The 15,067-nt window shown below is 37.1% G+C and overlaps 1 protein-coding gene and 1 pseudogene across 2 annotated transcripts in view; both read left to right on the top strand.

Moving 5' to 3' along the window:
- KCNH5 (potassium voltage-gated channel, subfamily H (eag-related), member 5) overlaps positions 1–15,067 on the top strand; it is a 591,159-nt gene that overhangs the window by 275,000 nt on the left and 301,092 nt on the right. The gene's annotated exons all lie outside the window — the stretch shown is intronic.
- On the top strand, positions 12,929–14,035 carry LOC102844102 (annotated as a pseudogene).

The raw sequence follows: 15,067 nt of genomic DNA, 5'->3' as shown, positions 1-15,067 counted from the left end.
AATAGGAATTGGAAAATTTCATCCTCTTTTTTTTTTTCTTTTCAGAATGAACTTTGGCTTAATTGACTCTCTCAATCATATATCTTTGTTATTTTTTAATTTTGTTTTTATCTTAATTATTTACTTTAGGAGGCTCCCTTTCTACTTATTTTTCTTATGTATTCATTTAGAGGCTATACTCATTTATTTCCACACTTTATTTTTTAATTATACATATCCAATATTCTTTGAAACTCTCCTTAGTTTTATTATCCAATTCTAATATGTGGTGCGATAGTTCACTGACATTAAGATACAATTTATTTTAAATACTCTGAATAAAAAAAACCCACAGAACCCACTCATGATAGAATGATTTCTCATTCTGTATAATTTTTATCTTATGCCTACTGGACAATAATTAAGATCTTTAAAAATACAGTGTCTTATATATTGCTTTTATGCATACCAGTGAAAATATTATAAAAGTATTAATAGGTCAAGAGGATATTTCTTAAAGTTCTTCAGACACAGAATCTGAAATCTCTGATTTAAATGTTTATTCAGTCGTAGCCTTTGGAAGCTTTACATATGAGACTATTCTCTTTGCCATCAAGAACATTTATTTTCCTTGAATTGGCTTCCACCTTGATTATAGACAACCTGTGAGTTTGATTCTGGTACTTTCTTGATCCTAACCTAAAATAAGTCACCGAATAAGTCCATCAAAAATTAAGGTTTTTTTGTTTTGTTTTTAAAGAGAAGATATATATTTCTTCAAGTGGTCCTTAAATGTTTTGCACACTGAAATATGGGTGAGATGAATTTTTTTCTTGTTGTTAAGCCCCAGGTGTCATAATCCATTTTGTTCAGGTAATGGTAATTATGTTAACTGGCCAAGAATAATTTGAAATCATCATTGATTATAAAAGAACCAGTACTCAAATGAAGAAGCAAGAAACATATTGCTTATATAATGTTTCAAAAATATTACAATGTGGAAAAAATGTGTCCCTTAGATTGTTGTTGTTGTTGTTGTTATGTGCCTTCAAGTTGCCTGTGACCCATAGCGGGTCTATGTACAGCAGCTCTGAAGCCTGCCCTGTCCTGAGCCAGTCTCACTGATTCTAGCATTCCAAACCCCATTTTCCCAGTAACTGTATCAATCCATCTCATCCAGGATCTTCTTTGCTTGTGTTGTCTCTCCACCCTTCCAAGCATGATTTCCTTCTTCAAGGACCAGTCCCTCCTGACCACATGCCCAAAGTTTGCGAGATGGAGTTTCAAAATCCTAGACTCCAAGTAAAAGTTAGTTTCACCCTTTCCAAGACAGACCTATTTGTTTCCTTGATTGTTCATGGTATGTTCAAGAATCTTCTCCAGCACCACAACTTGAAATTAATCGATTCTTTTTCTGTCATCCATCGTCATTGTCTCTGATAATAGCAGTAAAGACCACAGCCTGAATTAGGCTCACCTTAGTCTCTAGACCGGCATCATTGCTTTTTAATATTCTGGAAGAGTCCCTGACAGCAGATTTTCCCAATACAATTCATCTTTTGATTTCCTGATGGCTGGCAATAACAGTATTGATTGTGGAACCAAGCAAGCTGAAATTGTAAATAATTTCAATCTCTTCTTCATCATGGTGTTGCCAGTTGGTCCAGTGGTGAGAATCTTTGCCTTTTTGGTATAGAGCTTCAATACATATTGAAGGCTACAGTTCTTGACTTTCTGCAGCAAGTGCTGTAGGTCCTTCTCAGTTACAGCAAGCCAGGTTGTGTCATCTGCATAACATTTATTGTTGATGAGTCTTCCTCCAATCCTGGTGCCACATTTCTTCTCTTAAAGTCATTCTTCCTGAATATTCTACATATGAATTGAAAAGGTATGGAGGTGGGACACATCCCTTTCCTGATTTTGAACCATGCAGTGTTTCCTTGTTCTGTTCTGAAGACTGCTTCCTGGTCTAAGTATAGGTTTCACATAAGCACAATAAAGTGTTCTGGGATTCCCGTTTTCATCAAGGTCAGCCACAATTTGTGATTTACACAGTCAAATGCCTTTACATAGTTAATGAAACACAGATAGACATTCCTCTGATACTCTTTGCTTTCTGCCAAGATCCATCTGACATTTGTGATAATGTCTCTAGTGCCAAGGCCTCTTCTAGACCCTTTTTGTATTTCTGGTAGTTCTCTGTCACTGTTCCAGTCATTTTTGGTTTATCTTCAGTAGGATTTTGGTAGCATGTGATATTGTTTGATCATTTCCACACTTTGTTGGGTCACTTTTTTTTTTTAAATGGGAATAATATGGATCTCTTCCAGACAATTGGCAAGGTGGTTGTCCTCCAGATTTCTTAGCACAACCTGATGAGAACATCTAGGGCAGCTTCTGCTTGTTGAAATATGTCAATTGGTATTCTATCAATTCCTGGGGCTTTATTTTTTTGCCAATTCCTTCAGAGCAGCCTGAACTTACTCCTTCGTCACCTTTGCTTCTTGATCACATGTTGTTTCTTGAAATTCTTCTTTTTGGTACAGATTAGATAAAATATAGTGTTTAGTTTTAAATATTTTCTAATTAGATTTCTCTTTTAGTACTGGGGTTTTTGGCTTGTTTGAGATTTTGTTTTGTTTTTGGGAGAGGGTATTGTATTGTGCTTTGGGTGATAGTTCATATAACAAATTAGTTTTCTGCAGATCCATTAGTAATTCCCATAAGTTTTGTGTCATTGGTTTCAAACCTGCTTTTTGTCAGCATTCTTCATTTCTTCAATGGGCTCCCTGTTTTCATTCATCTGATTTCTCTGTCCTTTCTGATGGGTAACCTTTAATTTGATAAAACGTAGCCTTTCTGGTCATGAATAATTTATTGTTCTAAGAAGTAAATTCTTCACAAGTGTTTCTGTTTGTTTTATAGGTGTTTCTGCTGTTTGGCTAAACTGTGGTGTTTGAAATTGTCTTTAGTTTGAAGTCAGAGAGCTATTTTTAGGACAGTAGTTTTGTTTCTTCGCTCCCCCACCCCCAACATTTGAATTGTTTCTGTATATTGTATTCATTCTAACCAGGATCTTCTATTGTGGTTCCAGTTGAAATGATTGGTAGTGATAATGATACCTACTAATTCTGGTTTCGCCTTAGAAGAAAAGCTGATTAATGTGAGACATTAGTGCATTGGATGAATAAATTGCTTCCTTGAGTCTAAGGTTTTCTTCATTCTCCTTTGTTCTTCTTGGGGGAAAAATAATTAACAGTTGCTCCTTAGATAGTCACAAGCTTTTAAACATAATCTGCTACTCACCACATTGGAATGTAGAACGTTATCTTTATGAACTATATTTTGTCAATTGCCTAGATTCTCCACCTCTACCCCTTGTGACAAAACCAAGTTCTTCGTTGCTAGGTGACATCAAGTAGGTTCCACTTCAGAGTGATCTACGTATAACAGAGGAAATATTGCCCAAATGAGAGCTATCCTTACAATATCTGTTGTGTTTAAGCCCATTCTTTCAGTCACTGTGTAAGCCCATCTCCTTAAGGGTCTTCCTCTCTTTTATTGACTCTACTTTTCCAAGCATAGTGTTCTTTTTCAGGGACTGACTCCTTCTAATAACCTGCCCGAAGTATGTGAAACAAACTCTTTCCATTCCTGCTTCTAAGGAGCACTCTGGCTTCGTTTCTCCTAAAAGATACATGGTTTTATGATAGTTCATAGTATATTTAATATTCATTGCAAATATAGTTGATTTTTTTCAAAAACAAATCCCTCACTTTGACATTTCTAAAGGTATGAGTTTTGTTTTTAGTTAGAAATGTGCTCTGTAGCCTGTTAGTTTTGCTTCTGTGAATCTACCTTAATTGCTTATTTGATTGAAATGAAATAATCAGGAATTACTTTCAAAATGCAGAAATACTCAATTTTTTCATCTTTAGCTTTAGTTAATGTGTAAACGTGAATGATTTTATAAATTGGTCTTATTTGTATGAATAATATCCTATCAATATCTACGTGGTACTTCAGAATATATATTGAAATACTCTTTGTAGGTGCGCCTGATCCAGGCTATAGTCTTTGCAATTACGTGCTATGTTGCACAGTGAATAAGGATGATAGAAACAGAATTGATGCCTTTGAGCTGTGGTGCTGGAGAAGAGTGTTGAATATACCATGGATTGCTAGGAGAACAAACAGGTTTGTCCTGGAGATGGTAAAGCCAGAATGCTCCTTGGAGTTAAGGATTCTGAAGCTTCATCTGACATACTTTGGGCATGTTGCAAGGAGGGGACTGGTCATTGGAGAGGGAAATCATGCTTGGGAGAGTGGAGGGATGGCGCAGGAGAGGAAAACCCTCAATGAGATGGATCGATTCTGTGAGTGGAGTGGTGGGAATTGAGTGTGTTTGAGATGGTGAGGTTGGCATAGGATAAAACAGAGTTTAGACCCTTGTACACAGCATCACTATGAGTCGCAAGCAACTAGATGGCACATAACAACAACAATAACTTTGTGACAATGAATATAACATTATTTCTACTCAATTTGTCATTTCTGGCATAGTAGAGTATGCATTGTTGCTAGGTACCATCAAGTCAACTACGACTCATAGCAACCCTATGATCAACAGATATGAACTATGCCCTATGAATGAGATTGGTTCAGAAAGGTCAATATAGGTCTATTTCAGCTCAGTAATGCCTAGAATAATTTTTTCTTCATTCTATTTCATGTTTTCTGATGACAAAGGTGCATCTGATTCGCTTGCTATGTATACAAGTGCTAGACAATGAATAAGGATAATAGAACAGATTCACAATTATTAGTGATAGAACTGAAAAAAGAAAACCATTGAAAACAAAGAAGACAGACAGAAATTGGACAATATGCTCATGGTGATTCAAAAGAATGTTGGAGAGTACATGATAGAATTTTACATGACAATCTTTTACCCATTATAAATACCCTTTCCAATATGTATGGAAACTATGTAAATGGTTGCCAGAGGAGTGCACATTCTTGCAAACAGACAGACAATGACAATTATTAATGTCACTGTCAACAGAACAAAGAGGTTAACTGTGCAACTGACCATCAATTGTTCATGTGTAAATTAGAGTTGAAACCAAATGCCTAAGAGTCAGAATATATTTCCAAGAGACCTTGAGTATATCCTACCTACATTTAAAGATTATATCAAGAATATATTTTACTTATTGGACACTAATAAGCAAATACCAAAGAAGTGGTGGGATAACAACAAGGAAATCATACATGAAGATAGCAAAAGATTATTAAAACTACAGGAAAGAAAGAAAGAAAAGAACAAAATGAATTTCAAGAGACACTATGAAAATTTCTATTGACAATAGAGAATATAAAGCAATCAGAAGAAATTATGAACTAGGAGAGTAGAATAGGTAATTTCTAAGGGCACCTTATTTTCCAAAGATAAAGTAAGTTATTATAATGAAATAAACACAAAGATGAGTTAGAAAACCAAGGATTGCATAACAATGAAAGAGTTTTTCTTTTTCTTTTCAAGGAGAAGAGTGAATCAGTGGGGAGTAAAGTGTAACAATGAATGACAGGAAACCCCTAAGTCTCTGTAAACGTTCATTTAAATTAATTTTAAAAATGTAAAAAAAAAACCCCAAAACCCAACAAACAAAAAAACCACCAAAAACTGAGAGGTAACTCTCTTGGCATTTCTCTAGCTGAAAAAACTGGAGATTAAAAACAAAACAAAACAAAACAAAACAAAACAAAACTTTACAGAATTCTACAGATCCTGAACAAGAAAAAGACTGATAATACAATTACATATTCAAGAGGACTCAGATTCTCACCACTGATACCATTGGCAGCATGATGATAGATGGAGAAGAGATTGAGGTTGTTAACAATTTCAGCTTGCTCAGCTCCACAATCAATATTCAACAGTCAGAAATTCAAAGGAGTAATTGCATTGGGACAGTCTGCTCTTAGGGACCTCTCTAGAGAACTGAAAAGCAATGATGTCAGTCTAGAAACTAAGACCCACCTAATCCAGGTCATGGTATTTAGAATTACTTTCTATGCATCAGAGAGCTGGATAATGTCTTAGGATGACAAAAGAAGAATCAATGCCTTCAAATTGTGGTCCTGGGAAATAGTCTTGAACATAACATGGACCACCAAGAAAACACATAGGTCTGTCTTAGAGAGGGTGAAACCAAGTTTCTCTTTGGCAGCTAGGATTTTGAAGATCAGTCTGACATATTTTGGGCCAGGAAAGACTAGTCTTTTGAAAAGGACATCATGCTCAGAATGGTGGAGGGACAGCACAGGATAGGAAGACCCTGGATGAGATGGATTGATACAGTAACTGGGGCAATGGGGGTTAGTGTGTTGGAATTAATGAGATTGGGCAGAGTTCAGAGCTGCTGTACATAGGGCCGCTATAGGCAACTCAACAGCACATAATAAGAACAACAATGGGCAAAAGTCATGGAAAGACTTTTCACAGAGGAAGATATTTAGATGACCAACAGATACTTAAAGAAATGCTCCAAATTACAGGCAATAAGCGAGAGACAAATTAAACCCACAATGAATTATTATCCCACCCTGGTAGCAGTGGCAAAGTTTAACAAAACAACAAATAATAAATGTTGGAGACAATGTGGAGAGATAGGAACTCTCATACACAGTTGGTGGGATTGTAAAATGGTGCAGCCACTTTGGAAGGCAATTTGGTGTTTCCTCAAAAAGATGAACATAGAAATTCCATGTGAACCAGCTATTCCACTGCTTGGACTATATCCTCAGAGAATGAGAACTGAGGCACAAATGGAGACTTGTAACACCAATGTTCATAGCAGCATTATTCACCATCGCAAAAACATGGAAACAGCCCACATGTCCAAGCACAGTTGAGTGTATTGAGAAATTATGATACATTCACATGATGGAATATTATACAGCATGCAGGGGCATTGATTTTGAAAATCACTACCTATCTTGGGAGGGAATGGAGAGAATTATGTTAAGGGAACTAATTCAGTTCCATAAAGACAAATATTCAATAAGGCCATTATTGTAGAAATAGAAAGATATCTAGTAAATTGTTCAAGGATCCAGGGGGGCAAGAGTACTAACAGAGGGGTGAGGATGGGCTGAGGGGAATGATAGGGTCCACAATTTGATGGATAAGGGGAGCAGGTAAAGGAAATGAGTTTGAAAACAATGTATACAAACTTTGTAAGCAAATCAGTGTAAAATTTTTGTTTAAAACAAAACAAAAAGCTCATATTGTTATCAGCAGAATATTAGGTGACATAAGAAGCATCAAAAGAAGATGAAAAAAATATACAAAGTCATTATATTAAAAAAGAATTGGTTGATGTGCAGCCATTTAAGGAGTTAACACATGATCAAGATTGATGGTATTGAAGGAAGAAGTCCAAGCTGCCATGAAGACATTGACTCAAAACAAGGCTCCAGGAAATGATGAGATGTATATTGAAATGTTTAAAAAATAATGTAGTACCATAGCTGCTTACTCATTTATAGCAAGAAACTTGAAAGACATCTACCTAGAAAGATTTGCAAAACATAGGAGGAATCTGAATGAGAAGGATTTATATATGATGCAACAATGGGCTATAATTACCTAAGTATTTGGAGGATGGCAGATGACCAGGTATTGTTTCATTCTGCGGTAAATAGGGACACTATAATATACAGGACTTGATGCCATCAGTTTTGACAGTGTTTTTTTTTTGAAATGGGTCAAGACTTTAAAAAATTATCTCTAATGTCAAAATTTTTGTGGATGTATGTGCCTACTTTAATTGAATTTTCCAATTTTTGTGACTTTGGGATTATCTTGATCAATATTCTTTTAAATCTTTGTGTACTTTATGATTTAGATGCTGTAGAATGTCAAGGCCTGAAGCCTTCAATATGTATTGCAGCTCAGGATCAAGAAAACAAAGCTTTTCACCACTGGCTCAATTGACAGTACTATAATAGAGAAGAGATTGAGGTTGTTAGCAATTTCATCTTGTCCTTATCCACAATCAATAATACTCTTAACACCAGCAATTAGGAAATCAAAAGATGAACTGCATTAGGAAAATCTGCTGTCAGGGTTCTCTTCAGAGTGCTGAAGAGCAATGATGTCAGCCTAGAGACTGAAATGTGCCTGATCCATGCCATAGTCTTCACAATTACTTGCTATGAATTTAAGAACTGAACAGTGACTAAGAATGATAGAAGAGGAATAGATATCTTTGAATGTATTGTTGGAGTAGAGTATTGAACATACCATGGACTGCCAGGACAACAAACAATTAAGTCCTGGAGAGGGTAAAGCCAAGTTGCTCATTGGAGGAAAGAATTGTAAAGTTCTGTCTGAGCATGTTTCCAGGAGGCACCATTTCTTGGAGAGGGATATTATGTTTGGAAGGGTGAAGAATCAATGAAGAAGAATACTTAGGAAGAGATGACTGACAGAATAACTGGGATAGTGAGTTTGGTGTGTTGGAAACAGTAAGATTGGCTCAGGGTAGAGCAGAGTTCAGATCTATTTTTCATAGGGTTGCTGTGAGTCACAGTCGACCCAAGGGTACATAACAACAACATTTGAAATGGAAAATTACTTTAAATACTTTAATTATGATCCCTAAATTATGATAAGATTTTTCAAGCCCACTGTCCAATCATTTCCTTTTTTAGCAATCCACAATTCCTTAGATAATTCCATGTTCTTGATTGTTATTGTTAGATGCTATGGACTTGGCTCCAACTCATAGATAAATGCTTATTCCTCTGTTAGGCTCAAAATCGCTGTTAGGTTGTTGTAGCCGCTGTTGTCAGTCAATTTTACTAAAGTCTTTCACTTTATCTCTGATTCCCTATTTTATCAAGAATAATGTCCATCTCCTGATAATATGTTCAGAGTTCATCTTTAGACAAAGTTTCACCATCCTGTACTCAAGAAACATTCTGCATTTACTTTGTTAAAGACATATTTTTTCATACAGTATTTTTTGCCAACAACAAATTCAAATGAATCAATTTATCTTTAGTTTTCTTCATTATCCTGGGAAATCTGGTGTTCTGGTGCTAAGGAGTTAGTTGATCTGCCAACCTAATGGCAGGCAGTTCAAATCCACCAGCTGTTGCACTTGAGAAAGATGGGCAATCTCTTCTCATATGATTTACTTCCTTTCAAACCCTGCTGGAGAGTCAGCTAGGAGGCATTTCTGACCCATTGGAAATGAGATGATGATGAAATGCATTATCTAGGCTTCACATGCAATATGAAGCAATTGAAACTACTATGATCAAGAACATCTTAGTCCTCAAAGGGACATCTGTGTTGTCTAATACTTTTAAAGAGGCCATTTGCATCAGATTTACCATATATTCCTAGATCATTGACTCAGCTTCTAATTATAATTATGAGCTTTCATTAAAAGAGTAATTCTAACATCCAAATGAAAACATTTAGGATTTTGTGAGGTTTTCTGCCTCTGCTGTGGTTTGTATTGGCTTGCTACGGTCCATTTCCATAGGACTGATTCAACTGGAAGTTTCAATTACCAGGTGGGTGGGTGTGGGAAGTGATAAGCGAGAAGAGAAATACAGAGAAAGAATGGGGAGACGAAAAAAAAAAAAAAAACCAAACAAACCCAAAAACAAAACAAAACAAAAAAACACCAAACACTGTATTTTGGCCCTACTTGAAAAACCAGTAAACCTTATATGGTTTCATTTTTCATCTGCTGCTCTGTTTACCTAACCATACTCTCTTCTCTGTTACTTATTGACATCTGAGTTCTCATCATCTTGCCATGCTGTAAGAGGCAGTGATATATTTTATTCTTTTCGCCTTGCTTTAGGTCAAATGAGGCCACTGTATATCCAAGACAAATTCTGTGCCTCTTTTCTTGTTTTCATGCTATGCTATTCCAGTGTTTCAGCATCTTCCAGTTTAAAAAGGTTTTCTTTAGTGTGTTCAACACTCTTGTTAATTTTTCATTCTTATCTTTTCCTCTTGGTTTGTCTAGAAAAGCATTTCTTTCTTCAAAATAAAAATAGTTCTTTTATTTACAGAACTTGATCCAGGAGTCGCTTTAAAAATACACTTAACCTTCACTTAAGATTTAAAATGGTGCCAGAACAGACATTGTACTCATTATTTATAGTTTGTAAATTGTGGGTCAGTGTATTGTTAATAGGAATTTTTACTATTTCTTTCTCCATATCCTTGATTTAAAAGACGCTTACCTTGTCTTTGGTCATTTTCATTATGTTTGTGAAGTTAGTAAAGTGTAAGTAAAATATAAAACATTGGTTATTAATGAAAATGAAGCAACCTCTTTAATGCACACTTGTGATAAAAGTTTATTACATATTACTAGTACTCTTATATAATAAATTGCATAATAATGTGACCTTATGCACTTGCTAAAAAATAATATGAAATCCCTAGACTTTACTAAAAGTTTTTCTCTAGAGAGAAGCAGGGTACCTGCTATGTATATTTGTTAGATGATGAATATATTTACACAATCTTTTACAATAAAAAATACCAACCAACAATGGGAGTACCTTTTTTAAAGTTACATGTAATTCTAGTGCCTTAAACACTCAAGTGTAAGATTCCTATGACTTCATGAAAGTTTTTGTTTATGAAAAATCTTTAAATTCTGGCCAGAATACCTAGAGAGAAAAAAAATTAAATTATTTGTATTTCAATTAACAGTTTATTGTGCAAGTTATGCTGATTGATGATGAACACAAGCTGTATTAGTCATAAGAGAAAACTTTGAATCTATGCCAAAAAACCTGGTAACATATGGATAAATCCACTCTATTCGTACTTTGTTGTTATTATGTGCCTGTAACTCAAAGCAACTATGCACAATAGCTCTGAACCCTGTCCTACCTATCCTGAACCAATCTTACAGTCTCTAACACACCTGCCTCTATGACCCCAGTCACTGTGTCAATCTATCTCATCCGGGTCTTCATCTCTTGCATTGTCCCTCCATGCTTTCAAGCATGATATTCTCTAAGTCATACAAGGACTGACCCCTCCTGGCAACAAGCCCAATTTATACTTACATACCGTATTATGTAGAAGAATGTAGAGGTGGTTCCCCCACAATTCTAAACCTTCATTAAAAATTCACACCCATTACATCAAGTCAGAATGAATTTATAAGTGACCTTCCAGTGAGGTTCTTTTTGGGGGGAGGGGTGTTGTGAATTTTCCCATCTTTTCTCATTCAGAGCTGCTTGTAGATTCAAACCACCAGAAAGGTGCCATTTTTGGGTTATTAGCAAAAACTGTCTATAGACTAAACCCCCAGAGCCCCCTGAATCTTCAATAGCACTGTGAATTGGGGGATTGAAGCAGCTAATATCAAGACGGTTTGTGGTACTGTCGAGGGTTACATGCTGCTGTGATCCTGGGAGCTATGCCACAGATATTTCACATGCCAGTAGGGTTAGTCATGGCAGACAGGTAACAGAGGTGCTTCCAGATGAAGAAAGTCTAGAAAGCTGTATAGACCATCTACTTCTGAAAGAATTGGCCACTGAAAGCCCTATGAATAGCAGGGAAGCATTATTTGAAATAGTAGGAGAAGGTGAGTCCTCCAGTTGGAAGGCACCTGGAGTACAATTAGAGAAAAGTTGCTTTTTCAGTATAGAGTTGGCCTAAATGACATAGATGGATTGAAGCTTTTAACCAGTGAAAAAATTTTATTTGCTGGTGTGACAGGGCTCAAAATAAAAAGAAATTGCTTCAAACATTCATTAATTATAGAAACATGAAATGTACAAAGGATAAAGCAGGGAAAATTGGAAGTTGTCAAAAATGAAATTGAATGTGTAAATATCAGTATCATTGGCACGAGTGAGGTGAAATGGATTGATATTGTTTTGAATAAAACAATTATATTTTCCACCACGTCTGGAAAGGCTGGGAGCTCTGGTAGCATAGTTCATAGGAGTTGTGCTGTTAACTCAAAGGCTGCGCCTCTGCATAGAGAGCTGAAATTAAACTGCAATAAACTACCATGCAATTGAACTGCCTCTGAAAACCCACTGGAGGGTCAGCTATGGGTTGGTTCTAACTTGATGACATGGGAAAACAGCAGCATGACTGAAACACATTGTAAATGAAAGATTGTATAAAACACTATGCACATGCATTATACATAGTGTGTACAAATGATTGCATGCAAATCAATGAAAATATGCTTTTAAAAAACACAAATCTAAAACGACCATGTTTCACTTGAGGTTCAAACCCAACAGTGGTTTCTTGGGAGAAATATGGGCATTTCCTTCCGTCTGCTGGGGGTTCAGCTGTGAGTCACTTCCAGCTCCATGACAGTGAGTGAAGTTGATGCCTGAAATTATAAACTGAAGAGAAATGCTGTCATCTTCACTCTAAGCAAAGAATATTTCATCATCCATCCTGAAGTACAACACTGTCAGTGATAGTATACTATGCCTAAGCATAAAAGAACGACCTAAATAGTATGGCTGTCATTCAAATTTGTGAACCTAACATTAAAGCTAAAGATGAAGAAATTGAGGCTTTCTACCAGCTTCTGCAGCCTGAAAATGATCAAGCATGCAATGAAGACATATTGATAATGACTGGTGATTAAAATGCAAAAATTGGACCGAAATAAGAAGGATTAGCAGTTGGATAATATAAATTGAGGTATACAAATGATGCCATACATGGCAAGAGAGTATTCTATCTTATCAGTGATTTATCCATAGCAAATGCAATCCCAATACAAATACCAATTCCATTTTTCAACAAGATGGAAAAAGCAATTTCCAGTTTCATTTGGAATGGAAAGAGGCCCAGAATAAGCAAAGCATTCCTTAAAAAGAGAAATAAGGAGTGGAAGGAGGGAATCAAACTCCCAAGATGGCGGCTGCGTCGGAGGAGCGAATGGTTGAGGAAGGAGGCGGCGGCCACGGGGACGGCGGCTCCTGTTCGACCGCCGGCTCTGCCCAGAGACAGCCCTCTGTGCCCCCGCCCCAGCCTTCGCACCCAGGCTCCCAGGCACCCCCAACCCCAGTACTTGCTCCCGACCAGCTGCCTCAAAACAACACACTGGTGGCGTTGCCCATCGTAGCCATCGAGAACATCCTCAGCTTTATGTCCTACGACGAAATCAGCCAGCTCCGCTTGGTTTGTAAAAGAATGGACTTAGTTTGCCAGAGAATGTTAAATCAAGGATTTCTGAAAGTGGAGAGGTACCATAATCTGTGTCAGAAACAAGTTAAAGCACAACTCCCAAGGCGAGAGTCAGAAAGGAGAAACCATTCATTAGCTCTTCATGCAGACATCCTTGCTGCTGTTGAAACAAGGCTATCACTGTTAAATATGACTTTCATGAAGTATGTGGATTCCAATCTCTGTTGCTTCATCCCAGGAAAGGTGATTGATGAAATTTCCCGTGTACTGAGATATGTCAATTCTACCAGAGCCCCTCAGCGAGCTCATGAAGTACTTCAAGAGTTAAGGGACATTTCATCAATGGCAATGGAGTACTTTGATGAGAAGATTGTTCCCATTCTAAAGAGAAAATTAACAGGATCAGACGTGTCCGGAAGACTCATGGGTTCTCCCCCAGTCCCAGGACCTTCTGCCGCCCTAACAACAATGCAGCTGTTCTCCAAGCAAAATCCTTCAAGACAAGAGGTCACCAAGCTCCAGCAGCAGGTGAAAACCAATGGTGCTGGTGTGACTGTTCTCAGGCGTGACATTTCTGAGCTCCGCACTAAAGTGCAGGAACAGCAGAAATAGCTTCAGGACCAGGATCAGAAACTGTTAGAGCAGACCCAGATCATAGGTGAGCAGAACGCATGGTTGGCAGAGCTGGAGCGCAAACTGCATGAGGTAGTGGAGAGCGCAGTGGGAAACTCCTCAGGTTCCGGGCAGAGCGACGATTCCCCTCGGAAACGAAGAAAGGCAGCGGAAGCCATCGACTCTCTTAGGAAATCTAAACGCCTTCGGGATAGAAAGTAAATTGGAACGAGGGTCAAGCCCCTGAGAAGACCTAGCTTAGTTGCTTGAGCAGTTATGCATATCAGGATACTGTGAGCACGCAGCGTCCCTTAGCTTTCTGGGCTTTCCGAACACAACTTCAACCCGAACTCCTTCATGGTTAAGACAGACTTTCCCGCTTCTCCTGGATAAATGATGCACAGAATCTTTTTACTTTGCAATAGATTTGTACTAACCAGATTTGTCCTATCATGTTTTGAGGAGTTAAACTTTTTTCCCTGTGCTGATAATGTTTAAAGTTTGTTTCTGCATATATGCACATTACTTGTGGATCGTAAACCCAGTTTTGACAGACTAAAAAGTTTAAATACAGAAAATGTCCTGTTCACTTGAAAGAAAAAGACCTACTTTTTAAATGGACACTATCTTGTTTTAAAAGAAAAAAGTTTTTTGTTATAAGTGACCTTTGTCTGAAATGTCTGAAAAGTAGTTATTGCCTTTGGGTATTGAAGTAATGGATGATTAAAATGGACTTCCATAATATTGACTGTAGACAGGCCTCTACAGTGCTGACTATATATTTTTATAAACTGCTGGCAAATGACTTAAAAAAGAAAGAGAGAGAAATAAGGTGGGAGGCATTTCACTCCCTGATTTCAAATCCTATTACACTGCCATGGTAGTCAAGACAGCATGGTATTGGTACAATGACAGACACATGGATCAATGGAATATAATTGAGAAACCAGAAATTAGCCCATCTACCTTTGGTCAACTGATTTTTAACAAGGAGATGAAATCAGTTAAGTGGGGAAACAACAGCTGTTTTAGCAAATGGTGCTTGCAAAATTGGAAAACTGTCTGCAGAAAACTCAAGCAAGATCCACACCTCACTCCCTATACAAAAACCAATTCAAAGTGGATCAAGGACCTAGGACTAAAACCAAGGACTATAAACTTCATTAAAGAAAAGTTTGGTAGAACTCTAGAAGTCCTAATCCACACATTAACAGTCTTCCAAGCATCCTGGAAAATCAATAACCAGGAGAGGAT

Source organism: Elephantulus edwardii, unplaced genomic scaffold (assembly GCF_000299155.1).
Source record: "Elephantulus edwardii isolate Elephantulus edwardi_28Jun2011 unplaced genomic scaffold, EleEdw1.0 scaffold00104, whole genome shotgun sequence".
Lineage (NCBI taxonomy): Eukaryota > Metazoa > Chordata > Mammalia > Macroscelidea > Macroscelididae > Elephantulus > Elephantulus edwardii.
This window is presented reverse-complemented; position numbering and strand designations above follow the sequence as displayed.